The 16294-nt window shown below is 41.2% G+C and overlaps 1 protein-coding gene across 4 annotated transcripts in view; it reads right to left on the bottom strand.

The window, feature by feature from the left end:
- zfhx3b (zinc finger homeobox 3b) overlaps positions 1–16294 on the bottom strand; it is a 594034-nt gene that overhangs the window by 537857 nt on the left and 39883 nt on the right. Inside the window, exon 2 of one of the 4 annotated variants that reach the window (XM_072517941.1) lies at positions 13947–14114. The exons of the other annotated variants lie outside the window; for them this stretch is intronic. The gene's annotated coding sequence lies outside the window, so the exon portion shown is untranslated. The remainder of the gene's footprint in view (positions 1–13946; positions 14115–16294) is intronic. 4 annotated transcript variants of the gene reach the window in all.

Below are 16294 nucleotides of genomic sequence, written 5' to 3'. Positions count from 1 at the left end.
CCACGCTAAACTGCCCCTTAATTGGTAACAAAAAATAACTGGATACTCTAAATTTATTTTAAAAATAATGTCTGAAGGATGGGACACGCAGAAACTGCAAAGTAACAGCACTGCAAATGAACTCTAAACTCTGGAGTTCCAACCACATATGAAGAATTGGGCTGATGCATTGTTGTAAATTTTGGGGTTTGGATAAGTGAAGGGAAAGTGGAAGACATTGGTGTAACTTGTGAATGTATGCCATATTTTAATGCAGAAGCCAGAGGCTTTACATTGATCACAGTTTATGGAAATTGTGTTAATTTCAGTATTTAAAGTTTCCAATTTAATGTTTCCAATTTAAAGTTTTCAATTTATAGGAAGGGAAATGTTTTATTACTTGAATGAGTAAAATGCTTCAATCAACAAGTAAAAATCATCAGAAATGGGTTACAGAAAATCTTTTATTTACAATCTGAAAAAATGTAGTGCCACATTGGGTATGCAATATATACCAAAGATGTAAGTTTGAATAAGATCCAAGAAAATGTTATTTTTAATAATGTGGGAACATACCAAAGACAGTCAAGCTTCTTCATGAGATTCCCATAATTTGTAACATGTCACTATAAAGCGATGCTGTTCTTGAATGCAAACTCTAGTTGGGTTGACAGGGATAGTACTTTTAGTCATTGTGATCTCCTGGACTGTGTTTAATCGCCTGCAGCGTTCAGCGAGGAAATTCCTGGGTTTTTTCCCCTAAATTTGCCAATGTGTTTTGTGCTTGTGTATGTCAGAGAGAGGGAGAGAATATGGTGAGAGTTGGGACAGAACCTTGTTGGGACGCAGGGTCTTACCTGTGGCTGAACAGCTGGTGAGAGGCAAGTGGTGCCTCTTTTCAGGAAGGCCTGACGAACAACAAGCTAATCAGGCAGTGGCAATGCCAATGGCAGGTCTTCTGCTGGAACCAAGCCCCCAGGCGGACATTCCACCTAATGCCAGCTGCCAGCCTGGGTGGCAACCCCTGCACTCAGAATGCCACTGGAGTCCCAGGATCACAGAAGACTCATATAAGTAATGTAATTTGGGGGGGGGGGGGTTTATACAGGGAGCGGGAAGTCAGAAACAAGGGCAGCAACCACCCCCTTCTCCCCCAAACATTCCTGATGTTCACTGCCTCAATCAGGCACTGATAGCACTCCGCCTCCCTCCCACCCACCCCCAAATGATGACAAGCACCTAGCACATGTTCACCAGCCATGCATGCTGCATGGCAACAGGGCTGCTTTCAGCTGAGTTAATACCTGCAGCAGTGGGCAAAACCCTTAAGCGGTCATTAACTGGCCATTTATGGGTCCCAATTGGCAGTAGGGTGGGAAGAACTTAATTCTGTTGGGGGCAGAAAAGCAGTGGGTTCAGGTACACCACCACCCCACCTAAGTAAATGGCCTTCCTGCCCCCAACATCACCAACAGCAAGAGCAGAAGATTCCATCTAGGTTGCACTCTGTGGTTCAGATCATTTTTTAATCTTGCCCTCTTTTTCTGGTGCCGACAGAACCGTAGAATTCCATAAGGAGGTAATTTGGCTCATCGAGTCTGCACCGACTCTCTGAAAGAGCACCAATGCCCACTCCCCACCCTATCCCTGTAATCCAGTAACCCCATCTAACCTGCACGTCTTTGGACACAAAGGGACAATTTAGCATGGCCAATCCACCCAGCCCGGACATCTTTGGACTGTGGGAGGAAACCAGAGCACCCAGAGGAAACCCACGCAGACACGGGGAGAAAGTGCAAACTCCACACAGATCGGAATTGAACCCGGGGCTCTGGTGTGGGGAGGCAGTAGTGCTAACCACTGTGCCATACATAGTTGAGTCATCTCTCATACCCAAATCAAAATGGTCAATTACCCTTATAAAATATACTATGGAGGAAGGACAAAATGATTAACATCCTTGTGGCAGATATGTATGCCACTCCAGAGGGATACTAGTTTGTCCTGGGTACCATAAAACAATTTCTGCTCAGAATGGTTGAAAAATACCATCACTCAAGTTCTGAAGCAGAGGCCATGGGCAATGACTATTTACTAACCCTTTTTAATAATGTTACAGGTTGGCCATTGCATATGATATATTTTGTTTTACCAGTTCAGATTTACTTGCTGTTGGCATGGATACTGAACTGTTCCTTCTGAGAACCAGAAAAATAATTTCAAAAACGACAAATCACTAGATGGGCAAGAGCTAAACAGAAAGTAATAAATAATGCTGGACTTAGAACGTGTAAAAGCATCTCAAGTACAATTTGCATGGACCCTACATTGAAGTCATGAAAGTCATTAAGAAAACAAGTGGAAGTATCTGATCAGATATTATCTGGGAATTTTTTTCTGCACCCAAAGCTATTTTTAAATTTTTGCTCAAGGGATAAGGGTGTTGCTGGCTCAGCCAGCATTAATTGCCCATCCCTAATTGCCCTTGAGTAGGTGGTGGTGAACCACCTTCTTGAACCACTGCACTCCATGTTTTGTAGGAACAACCACAATGCTATTAGGGTGTCCCAGGATTTTTAACGAGAGGCACTGAAGAAACTGCAATGTATTTCCAAGTCAAGATGGCGGGTGACTTGGAGGGGAACCTGCAGGTGGTGGTGGCCTCATGCATCTGTCATTCTTGTCCTTCCAGAGGTCGGGTTTGGAAGGTGCTGTCTCAGGAGCCTTGGTGAGTTGCTGCAGTGTATCTTGTAGATGGTACACACTGCTGCTACTGTGTGTGTTAGTGGTGGAGGAAGTGTATGTTTATGGTGGTGGATGGGGTGCCAATCAAGCGGGCTGTTTTGTCCTGGATGGTATCAAGTTTCTTGAGTGTTGTTGTCAATTAACAAAATGGCTCATGGAAAAATGTTAATAGATCAGTATATTTAAAAATGTCATTAACTAAATTAAGGAACTGACTTTTCTTTAAATTACTGCTCAATTATAAAGGAACAAAGCACTGCTGCTTTTGAAAAAAGAACTTAAGGAAAAAAAGGTTTTGCTTCTATGCTGTATGTTGCCTGGTGGGTTAGCCAACTACACAGATTCCTTGTTAAAATGGCCTCTATTAATTCAGGAGCTCTCATTAAGCCACAAACTGTTTAAACTGATTCCTGTATTATTTCTACTGTAAATGGGACTTATTTAGCCAACATGCTTGTTCAATTTACTTCAACAAATGTGGTCAGGTTGTAAATCATTGTACTTACATTTTAATGAGCAATGAATATTAATGAATTACAGTTATCCCACACCTATAAAGCTACTTTTTAAGACAACTCCAGAAGTTGCGCCATATCCTCTGGGTTCCCATTACAAAATCAAGGTTAACCTGCTAGGTTTTACAAGAAACTGGAGAAACAAGACAACATCAGAATGAAATGTAAAAGTTAAAGAAATAAATGACTGCGAACACAGCAAGCCCACCTTAAGGTTTCAGTTATATGTTCCACTTGTAAGTAGGTTATAGGCTGGTTTCCCTGAGCTGCCTATCAAGCTGTCAGAATGAGATGGGCCCCAGGCTTACTACATACGCTAGTGAGAGCTGAACAATCACCTGAATGGAAGTGGCGCTCTGCCTATCCTTTGTTTGCCCTAGGCCCACTTCTCTTTGCCAATGTTTGCTGCACCTGAGTACTTGTAACCTGTACCACAGACTAAAATAGGATTTGGCATGGGGCCTACTTCAGTACAGCGTATGGCTCAGGAAGTCTTTTCTTGTACCTTTGTACAGAAATAACTATCAGGAATGTCAGAAGTGTTCGAAATGAATTCCATGGCTCAGCAAAACCACAGCAATTCCTAATAATGTTCCAGGCCTTGATTGTTTTTTGTTGCAATGTAAAAATGTTACTGCACACACATACGCTCCACTTTTCAAAATACATTGCTGATCATCACTCTTCAGGCTGGTCATAAAGGATTTGAAGATTGAAAGTGAGTATTTCTCGGGCACTGCTGCACCAGTGAATGAATATCAGTACACATGCTGGCATTGCAGGCAGATGGACAGATATTTGCAGCAATGTTAAAACTGAACAGAGCTGCCATTCTTCTTGGGATGACAAAATGATGGTTACTAACTAGGGAATTTGTTTATAGAACCTACAGTCACCATCCTTTCCAGCTGGGGAAAAAGTAAGACATACTCAGATACTTGGCAACATGTTGCAAGAAGGACAACAACAAGCACAAACTGGCTACTGAATACGCACAATTTGGCAGCTAGTCAAAATTTGTGAATGCACTTCTGTGTGGTAAAAAAATTAAATGTAGTGCGTTTATGAATATTTCATCTTCCAACTTCAGTCCATGTTGCGGCCTATAAGAAGCTGAGTTCCTGCTAAATACATGGGATGATGATAATGTAATTTGATTTTTTGATGGATTTTTACATATCTGTCTAAGTTACTAACGTGGGAGATAAATAGTCTTTCACAGGTTATAAAACAGGTTATAAAACTTTTTCCACTGAAAAGCAAACATCCTTTGTAAATACAGAGTTCGGTTCAAATGAGGGGAACTGTGGCCAACCTCCCGGCAATTCCTAGTTGAAAGAAATTTTGAATCCCATATGGCGAATGAAAAGAAGAACTTTTAGGGCCACTTGGGTTGTATGAGCCTGAACTGAAAGTTTTTCCCGAGGGTTGACCACATGAGCAATGGTTGTTTTGTAGACCAGTGAAGTCATGTTCACTGGGGCCCCAGTTTCGCTTCCTTATTTCTTTGCTTTCCTCTTGCTTTGTGCCATTTGCCACAAACCAGAAATACAGGCCTGTGAATTTTATCGTTCACAACAAAGCTGCTGTGATTTGAAAACGTATTTTTCCCTTGGTCGAAACTTGCATGACCACATCCTGACAAAGAAATGAGCAGAACGCAAGGAGGATGTGCAGAGACAACACGAGAACCAGGCACATCCTGCCTGTGAATAAAATAATAATAATAGCTTATTGTCACAAGTAGGCTTCAATGAAGTTACTGTGAAAAGCCCCTAGTCACCAGATTCCAGCACCTGTTCGGGGAGGCCGGTATGGGAATTGAACCCGCGCTGCTGGCCTTGCTCTGCATTACAAGCCAGCTGTTTAGCCCACTGTGCTAAACCAGCCCCTGAAGGTTCTGTATAAACTAAGATTTTATGGTGTATCATGCAGTAAATGAAGGTGTTTAATGGGACTTAACACTGTTCCTTGAACTACTGATATTCAGAACTGTAAGAGTTAATGGGCACATTTTGACCTGCTTCATAGTACGATCAACTCAATATTCCCAGATGTGAACTCATCCACACAATCAATATGCAACGCTAACATATGTGTATTTTGTTTACCAACCTTTTCTAACCATTTGAAATATCATCTTTCCTTCTCTCAAACAAACAACATCTCCATCTCTGGTTCAGGATTTCTCCAGTTGACCACACATGCAAGAGGCATTCATTATACTTCTGGCCTGCGTGTTCGTAACTTGGAATTTTCCCATTTGAACATAAAACCGTATTCTCAGAAATAAAGCAAGATATACAGATGACATTTTAACCTCAGTTTTTACAATCATACTGGCAGCTAAGTATCTTGCCCATCACCAATGTATTAGGAGCCACACATCTGCAGTTATCTGCTACAAAACGGTGGCGAGTGAGGTATCTCATCACTGGCACCTACTCTAAATATTTGGTCTGCTTCACCTGGCATTCGCCCTTTATCAGGACCATGCTTTGCAGATGTTTCCATTCTGCAACCTACAAATGCATTATTATTTCTGTTAAATTCACATTCCTGTAAAAACTGGTTTCCTAGAAGAATAGTTCAATTGGTTTCTTCTCTCTCTTGGGAAGTCCCTCACTGTTGTGGAGGACTTGATTCCACTCCGAGGAGGTGGGTTCTGTGGTGGCTGAATAGTCCGATCTCGGATCCGCAGGCGCTGCCACAGGTTTGGCAGGTGGTGCTTGATGAGATGGCTGGGTGGGACGCTCTGGATTATGCAATCTCCTTCCGCTGTTTACGCTTGGCCTCCGCATGCTCCGCCCTATGAGCTTGAGATAATTGGCACCTTCATGGATGCTTTTTCTCCAGCTTGTGCATTCTATGGCAAGCGATTTCCATGTGTCGGTGGGAATGTTGCATTCACTTATTTAGGGAGGCTTTCAGAGTCCTTGTAGGGTTTGTTCTGCCCTCCAAGTGATCCTTTGCCATTGTGGAGCTCGTGGTGGAGCACTTGTTTTGGGAGTCTTGTGTCAGGCATGCAGCCTGCCCATCGCAGCTGGTCGAGCATGACTAGTGCCTTGATACTGGGGATATTGGCCTGGGAGAGGATGCTCACGTTGGTACGCCTATCATGTCAGTGGATTTGCAGGATTTTGTTGAGGCAGTGTTGGCGATATCTCTCCAAGGATTTGAGGTGTCTGCTCTACATTGTCAATGATTATGATGCACACAGGAGGGTGGGGACCATGACGGCTCTGTAGACCATGAGCTTGGTGCTGGATTTGAGGTCTCAGTCTTTGAATACTATCGAATATTATCTCTGTTAAAAGTCACTTTCCTGTAAAAACTGGTTTCCTAGAAGAATAGTTCAATTGGTTTAACCGTTAATTATTGCCTCATCGCCAATAAAACTCAAGGTTGCTCACTGAACCCTGTGTGTCAAAAAGAGTATTTGCAGCAGCTAGTCAATATACAGAATGAACTATTTGCATTCCACCTTTGGAATGGACTTCATGCAGACTCTATCAAGGGATCTTATTACATGCTCGAGCCTAATTATTCTGTTGGGGTAGATATTCGGTCATCTCCCCCAGTAGATTTTTGTAACAGATTCTACTATACAAATTAGAGCTTGATAAAGCCAACTCTCCTATGCCAAACAAAAGTTGACCATGCCACAGATTGATGTAATCTAGAAAAAAGGTACATAAAATTATGCAATTGAACCCTAGATTAGATTTTCCTTTTTTTGATGTTCAGTGGATGCCACTGAAGCATACGGATGGAATGCTGGTTCAGAAGTCTGAAGGATCATCTGGTTTAAACCCCTCATTGAAAAAAGTTCCTCCAGTTTGCACACTTGGAAGCCCACCACTTGTTATGGCCAATCTTGCCATTTAACTTTCAGACCATGCTCCACATAAAAGGCCCGTGCATGTGCAATCTTAATTCAAACTCTTCTGGGCCCTCTGCCTAGAATACAAAGAGGTTTGGCTGACAGCCCAGAAATCCATTAGTCTGTTGAAACACCTGAGCCCCTGGGAAAATGCTGCTTCATTGACAGTTCTGGCTCTCCGATCTATGCTATCAATTTCAAACTGTTTATTTACACATGGTAAAACTGTTTCAAGTGATTGCAGTTTCAGCTGCAGATACTTTAAAGTGGTCTAGATGATTGACGGTTCCATTAGCCTGTTGGAAAAATTAGTTTTTTAATAGTGGAAAGTTATCAAAGAGTGACTGTTTTTAAAAAGTTTTTTTTCCCGCACACATGCTACTGTCACTATAGCGTTCATTGCTTCTATTTTGGGGGGAATACTTTGGCATTGGGATATTTGCAGGGCCATAGCTTGGCAAGTGGGGCATGAGGGGCCATGGCGGGTGGATGGGGGGGTGCTTGAGGTAGCATGGATGGGGCATGGCGAGTATGTTGGGGTGAGTGAGAGGGCTGGAGAGCCTGTTTCTAAATGTAACTGGGACAAACAAGCCCCTCAGCATCAAGGCGGGTCTTTTAAACAGCCCGTCTCTGTACCAAGAAGCCCCTGAGGCTGCATGTGAACTTTTTCACGGATCTACTGGCCTGACACCAGCCTGTACTTGCACCCCACAAATGAAAATCATTTTGTTGTGGGCACTTTCTCCTGAGACGCATGGGGTGCACTAGATATCTTCTTGCCTCCAGCAATCCACATACAGGACAAAATTCCAACCCAATGTTATGAGTTGCAAAAAGTTGGTTTACAGGTGCAACAGGTGATTAAGAAGGCAAATGGAATTTTGTCCTTCATTGCTAGAGGGATGGAGTTTAAGACTAGGGAGGATATGCTGCAATTGTATAAGGTGTTAGTGAGGCCACACCTGGAATATTGTGTTCAGTTTTGGTCTCCTTACCTGAGAAAGGACGTACCGGTGCTGGAGGATGTGCAGAGGAGTTTCACTAGGTTAATCCCAGAGCTGATGGGGTTGGACTACGAGGAGAGGTTGAGTAGACTGGGACTGTACTCGTTGGAATTTAGAAGGATGATGGGGGATCTTATAGAAACATATAAAATTATGAAGGGAATAGATAGGATAAATGCGGGCAGGTTATTTCCACTGGTGGGTGAAAGCAGAACTAGGGGGCATAGCCTCAAAATAAGGGGAAGTCGATTTAGGACTGAGTTTAGGAGGAACCTCTTCACCCAAAGGGTTGTGAATCTATGGAATTCCTTGCCCAGTGAAGCAGTTGAGGCTCCTTCATTAAATGTTTTTAAGATAAAGATAGATAGTTTTTTGAAGAATAAAGGGATTAAGGGTTGTGGTGTTCGGGCCGGAACGTGGAGCTGAGTCCACAAAAGATCAGCCATGATCTCATCCAATGGCGGAGCAGGCCCGAGGGGCCAGATGGCCTACTCCTGCTCCTAGTTCTTATGTAGTTATTATTTCAAACAATAAAATAGGAAAACCGAGAATTGAGGGAAGGTGGAAAAATATTAAAATAGCCTAACACAGTTATATGATATTTTTAAAAATAAATTTAGAGTACCCAATTCATTTTTTACAATTAAGGGGCAATTTAGCGTGGCCAATCTACCTACCCTGCACATCTTTGGGTTGTGGGGGCGAAACCCACGCGAACATGGGGAGAATGTGCAAACTCCACGCAGACAGTGACCCAGAGCCGGGATCAAACCTGGGACCTCGGCACCGTGATACAGCAGTGCCAACCACTCCACCACTGTGCTGTCCAACTGCTTGCAGATATGATTATATAATATACATGTACATTAAAATCTTTATTGTGTGGCATGAGCAGGGAATAGGTGGTGCCAGTTAATCAAAAACGCCAGTCAATGGAAAACAGCACAATACTTGCAGAGTGAACTAATGTGCAAATACTCAGGAAGTAAAGACCAGTAATTTTTTTACTCCGAAGTCTTTAACAGTGCATTAAAGCACAAATTAAAGGATACAATGTTACAGTATACGAATATGGGTTCAGGATAACCTCCTTGGTAAAGTGATGATTTGTATGGGGGGGGATCATCAGGAATTCAGATTGATACAGAATTTTGGGTGCTGTGTAACGCAAGGTTTACTATATATGGTGAACAGTAATGAAATACTAAACTGAAAAAAGTTTTTCTATTTAATAAGGCCTCAGAAGGGGCGTTGCGCTACAACTGGTATGCAGTTGTTAATATGTAACTTTTTCTACATACACTACGCCAGAATTCAATGATCACCATAAGAGTCCTTGCCAGCGCTTCGGAATTAATTTTTATTTCAAACTAGTTACCATTTTCCTACTTGTGGTAAGAGATTCTGAAAATATAAAACATCTTGAGATGGAGCTCTTGACGAAAACAATTATGTGATGCATATGGCACAGAAACAGTAAGTGCACTGCCTTGAGTCACACAGTTGCACTGCTTCTGTCCCCTGACTCTGAGACAACATCACAGCAAGCAAGCTGAACTGGAAGATAGAGAAACAGTAGGGAATCCGTTCTGGGAACGGATTTCACCCATGAATTTCCTGTCTGGCCCAGGTCAAAAAGATCAAAGCCATCCGCAAAATGATAAGACAACCCTTCATGGGTCTTACTGCCATTAGAATGGGACTGGGTTTTACCTCACTTTCATGACATTTAATGTCAAGAGCGATTAAAAGTGGCCCTGGCAGATTAAGATGATATTCTTGGAGGGTTGTACTGCTTGCATTTCCAATGAGAATTGTCAGCCAATAATCAGTCTACTAGTTTAGTGGTCCACAGACAAAAAGAGTATTTGCAGCAGAATGTAAAAAAAATTTAAATAGCTGTCTAGATGATAGAACCATGTTATTTGTTACTCCAAAATGTTCATCGTTCTGCACCAGGTTATTTAATTGTGATCGCCCAGGTCATTAGCACTGGAGTAGGGTGCTTTGGGGAGAAAACCAAACCTGCATATTACAAGGGCTGAAGGACACAAATACATATTCAACTTTTTTGATTATTTTCTCAATCTGCAATTAAGGTAAAAAGCATATTTGGCAATATAAACATGAAACAGTGGGGTGGTTTTGGATGATCATGCTGTTCACCTATCTGATACACAACATAGGATTGAGCTTTAAGCTATTCCACATTGCATAAATGAACAGATATGTCAGCAGTAAGTACTGCAAAGCTTTCTTTAAAAAAATCTGTTGCTTGTGAAATGAAAGAGGCCTTGCTATGTTAGTCATTGTTTTTTTTAATGAAACTAGAAACTTGCTGTTGTTGATATGTTTCTCATTTACCGACCAGCTGTTGAATCCTGCAAAATGTAAAAGTTGTTCAGCTTCATCAAGTAAATTTAAAGTACCCAATTCCTTCTTTTTCAATTAAGCGGCAGGTTAGCGTGTCCAATCCACCTACCCTGCATATCTTTGTGTTGTGGGGGTGAAACCCACAGACACAGGGAGAATGGGCAAACTCCACGCAGACAGTGACCCGGGGCCGGGATCGAACCCAGGTCCTCGGCTAGCCACTGCACCACCGTGCCGCCCCTAAAAGTTGTTCAGCTTTTAAGGTCACGGGATTTGAAAACAAATTGTAAAAGCTAGTTGAGAAACAAATGATTCAGAGTTTCTGAATTATTGTAAAACAGTTGTGTGTTTACAGGTCAGCGTTGTACAAACAAAAGTTGGTAAGCTAAAAGGGCAATTTACCACCTGCAGATGCTACCAAATGTCAGAAAGTAATTGCACTACAACACGTATCTTGCATGCAAAATGCAGGTTGGCAAATTATGATTTTTAATGAAAATTAGACTGGTGCAGTGCTGGAAAGCACAGCCTGGCTTTATGAAATCTTTTTGCTAAATATTAAAATTAATTTCAAGGGGACTATTTGGCTGCACAGAAAGAATGGCTCAGAGAGGGGTTAGGAGACAATAGACCTGGTGTCACAAGTATCACTTCATTAATTCAGCGGATGTTACTATCTGTTATGTGGTTCCTATCTAATCTTTTCAAAATCATCAGCTTCCCTAAGGGAGGGGGAAGTCCACACTCAGCCTCCCTCCAGCCAGCGAGTTAATGGTGAATAGCAGACACAGCTACTGGATAACTAAACTCCATATCCACTGATCTGCAGCAAAATCATCATACACAGCACATAATCCAGTACAGCAGATTCCACACATGCTTCATTTTTTTTTCCTTGTGAATTTCATGTCTCAGAACAGGTAAATTAAGCTGTGGAAAAAAATAAGTAAATTAATCATCAGCAGCAAATTCAATCGACCCGTATTAAATGGTAACTTGCATTATTTCCCTGCAGATTTAATACTCTAATGACCTTGGGAGATATGACAGGGAGAGTGATAAGAAACACAATCCGAGAAAGAGCACAAGCTCAGATCTTTCCCACCCATCTATTGGCATTTGGCTCTTGTGGTATCCATTGAGACATGGAAGCATCATCCAGCTGCTCCTTTTCTGTAAGGTATGGGAGGGGGGGGGGGGGGGGGGCAGGGGCATAATGTGTGGGAAATTAAAAGGAGTTACTTGGCTAATTTGTCAAACAAGAAATAAATAGCAACACTGCAGGTAGTAAAAATTAGAAATAAAATATACACAACAGCTCTGTCAAAGTGTAAACAGAAAGTCAGGCTATAACTTTAAGTGAAGATTATCCTGTTGAAGGGGTGCTACTTGAAACGTGAACCCATCTCCTTTTGCAGATGTTTACAAATTGTGGTGCATTTCAATCACTTTCTATTTGAATTTCATGTAAATAAAACAATATCAACAGGGTTAATATTAAGGCTACTTCTATACAAGCCTTACATGAAAAGACAGCTGGAGTGAAAAAATGCCCTTCCCTAAATGCCATTAGTGTCATTCTGCATCAAATGGGCCTAAATCACTGGAGTTCATTTGATCCAAACTGTCAGTATCCAAATTACTATTGGCTTCTCAATAAGAATCTACAATGTACAAAGTGTTTACTGGTGCTGCACTGGTTTTTTGTCTACTCAATAGAACATTATTGACATCACAATAATGCCGTAATCCAACACAACTAATGCTAACTCCTTTTTCTTCTGCAGCACTTACATCTCTTCCTGACTAGGCCATTTTTTCCATGACAATTTACTGTTAAAAGACTGAAGGTTATTTCCCCTCTCTCATGGTCAACTGGCAGCTTTAATTGTTAATTTATCTTCATTTTTATTGGTAAAAAAATCAATAATGTAAAATATAGCTCAAGAATTCAGTCCCTTTAATATCTTAATTAAACATGCTCAGACAGAATGAGAATTTGCAATGGACCAAGAAAAAAGGCTGAAGATAACTGCACCTTTGCATGTTATCAAGTGAGCAGAACACATGAGTACGATAATTGCAACGAGAAAGTTTGAGATGTTTGGGAAGAAATGTTTTTAGTTCAAGTCCTTACAAAATTTGGTTAAAAGATCAGACAGCGTTGCAGGGCAGAGAACCCTGCTTCCTATACCAAATCTGGTCAGTATGACGACTACTGCTGGCAAGCTAGTTCTGCAAAAGTCAGTCATACCTTTTACACGAAGGAGTGCCAAAGGGAAAAAAGAAAAATAACTGGGATTAGTACTTTGATCTTTTTTTTAAGTGTCTCATGTTCACCTTTTACTGAATGTGGAGGAATATTGTGATAAATTAACAAGACCAAAGAGTGCAATTATACATTGGTCTGACTTTACAAACTCTTTGTGGTTGTGCAAAAAAAAGGTCATCTCGGTCAGATTTTTGCATACTAGATGCATGTATTTGTTTTCACATTATTCCAAGGCCAGCTATCATTCACACCCTGTATAAAGCCAGCACAGGGCCTTCTCTGTGCTCCCTGACAGATACTAATGGCTGCTCTCCTCAGAGCCTGTAACCAAACTGCCTGCTCTGCATTCCTGACATTAATGAAGACTTGAACTGAGGCCTGTACCTCTGCTATGTAAACAAATCCTGTAATGTTACTTTAACACAATACTGTCCTGAAGTAAACAACTTTTGTAATGGTTGTACAACAGGGGCACATTCATATAATAAAGTACAAGAGATTAATATAACATATGCCCATCAAAACCATCCCACATCACAGCACATCAAGCAGGTTTTCAGGATAATTTTGCCATGAGCTGCTTTAGTAATATTCTTTCCATATGTTTCAAAACTGGATTACTGCTCAGCAATGCATTGCTTGAAAATAGTTGTATAATTTAAAACCTGTTGCTCTGCAATAATTAGTTAAGACATTTTGAGAATGTCTCTTGCTTTAATGACACAAGTGGGCAACCATTTTCTTCAGGAAATATTTTTCAACACAGCAATGTAAAAGCAGGAATACTGTTTCATCCCCAAATTTGCTGCATTGTAAATAGAATATCTTTCCTTTTTGGCCAGTGATAGGGGTATAAATACATGAAAGAACACGTATTACAAGCAGCAGAATTATCCTGTTTATTGATTTTAGCTCTGGGGTATTACAGAGAGCACTTGATTTATCTAGAGATTTTCCCAAAGCTTATTCCCGACTTTTAAACCTAAACGAGACTTTAAAGGCTTATCCACAGAAAAATCTATTAAATACAGCAACATTTGAACCTTTAGTATGAGCACTGAAAGATAGCATCTTCTTTTGTGATCTAACAGCACATTAACATGACTACTCCCACTTTCACTGAACAGAACCACTGCATACATTTACACACACACACACACGAAAATCAAACTTACCCCATTTTCTCATCCCATTAATTACACAGTTTGCCACCAGAGAAGATATTGTTTGCAACAGGCTGTGTCTGCTAAATTGGCACAGTGTGCCAGTGCCACTTCCATGCAGAATAAAAACTCATCAGTGCTGTAGATCAAATCTCTCCCTTCACTACTGCAATCTTATCTCTGCAAAGCAGTAAAAGATAGTAACCTTAGAACTCATTATAAACAGGAAAGATAGCCAGTATTTACCGGTAATATTTTTGACCTGAATTTCACTTAATACTCTGAAATGTTCATTACGGCAAACAACAGTAAGCATAAAGAGTTTCTCTTCTCCACTTCCTCACTTTCATTCCCAAGATCCCATTGATATCTGAAATGATGTTGCAGCAAATCAAGCACAGGTACTACTGATAGAGCATCAACCACATCCAGAATTGGAGTGGTAATGATTGGCACTCAGACAGATCTTCAGATGCCCATGTTGCTGTTGGTTGTGCATGTGCACATAGTTTAAATAAAGGGAGTATTTATTTGAAACTGTTCCATGCATTTGTCATATCGAAATTCTACGGGTTTGAATGTTATCCTGGCTGGCCTCACCATCCTCCACTCCTGATTAACTTCAGCTTAACCTTCCAGTTTCTCAATACCTCAAGTTTAACATTCTGACCAAACTTCTAATCATCACTTCCAAAATCATCTCCTTTAGCTCACTGAAAAATGTTGTCCGATTAACCTTCTGACAGGCACTCAGGGATACTTCCTTACTAAATATGTATATGAATCTGTTATTTTATTAAATAAAAGAAATGCCATGGATAATTATTCCATAAATATATCATTGATCATATTGGTTAGTTTCAAACGTTTCCATATTATCCTGCCAATTTTCAGTCAATCCAACTAAAAAGCATACTCGAGTGTGAAGGGAATGTTCCCCCTGTTTCACCTCTAACTCTTCTGACTTGGCAGAGGTTGCTGGACACACAACAGGGAAGGCTGCCTATAACTGGCTATTACTACTGAGATTTGAATTTGGATCTCTACAAGTGGAGCTCACACTTTCCAACATGTAATTCTTTGGGCTACCCCTTCTCTTGATTCCAAACCTTTATTGCTGATGGACACAATGCCAAACTGCTCAAATGTCTCTTGAGACAATGGCCTCAATATTACTTCCCCACGTTGGATGGAAGATTGTCAGGGAAGTTGGCAGCGTTAAATATGGGAACTATGATATTGGCATACTTGAGTGTCTCACCATGGAGAGGTGGGGCAGTTGAATTCACTGCTGAGGTGCAGGTTTCCAAGGTATTGGTAAATCGGGCAGAGAGAGGCAGAAATTGCCAGGCGCACAAAGTGTACCTTTCTCAGGAGTATATGTAGACCAGCAGGAACAGGAGAGCTCCCAGGGCCTCTGAGGGAAACCTTTGGATTCCCCTGCACCAATCGCCGCCCTTCATCCTCCAACCCTGATTGCAGACCTGTTCCTCCACTCATCCAACGTGCCTCATTCCTTCCTTAGCACAGGCTCTGTTCCCTCACTCCACACAAATGCAGGGTCTTGCCCTCCTCCCGGGCTATAAAGTGTTTGAGGTCCCAGTGTTACGAACCACATTGATTTTAAGTGCAAGGCTATCCCACAATCCAGACATCAGTGAACATCCGGGCATTAATAAATGTTCTGCCCAATGTATTTCACAGTTAACAGTGGAAGCTTATAAACAGGCAGAAAGCTATACTTTTGTTGGGTTATTTGCTACATAATATATACTATTAAAAGCAAGGAAGGTACCGTTGATGGTCAGTAACCGCCTGCCTAATTATGGCTTTTATTATCAATCAACACAATGAACAGGAAACATCACACCTTTGCCTTCTGTGCATTAACTGTCGGATTCATCTCATCTTGCCACACCAGAAATACCCAGTGAGTTCAATAATTTTGCTAATTGCACACAGGGCGCAAAACTGCCAATTTGGAAAGATGACACTTTACAGCATCAGATTTTCAATATTAATATATCTCAAGGAATGTTTATTCTCCTTCCCAGCATTTGAAAAGGTCACTTCAACAGGCGACAAAACGGTTACATAAAAGCATGTGACTCAAAGTAAAAGCTTCTTGAAAACTACACCGCAGAATTGCATCCCTCAATATCTTACTATGGGCAATAGAAACACAATTACAAATCAACATGCTTACGCATTTATTAAAATTGCAGCAAAAGTGTCAAGAATAGACCAACAGCAAAAGATCCATCTTGCTTTGCAACACTGTCTCTGTTCTGTGCGGAGACTCTTCTTGCTGCTTTTCAAATGTTCCAAATGACAGAAGTCTTGCAGGAATAAGTAGACTC

This window comes from Scyliorhinus torazame, chromosome 10 (assembly GCF_047496885.1).
Source record: "Scyliorhinus torazame isolate Kashiwa2021f chromosome 10, sScyTor2.1, whole genome shotgun sequence".
NCBI classification, from domain to species: domain Eukaryota; kingdom Metazoa; phylum Chordata; class Chondrichthyes; order Carcharhiniformes; family Scyliorhinidae; genus Scyliorhinus; species Scyliorhinus torazame.
This window is presented reverse-complemented; position numbering and strand designations above follow the sequence as displayed.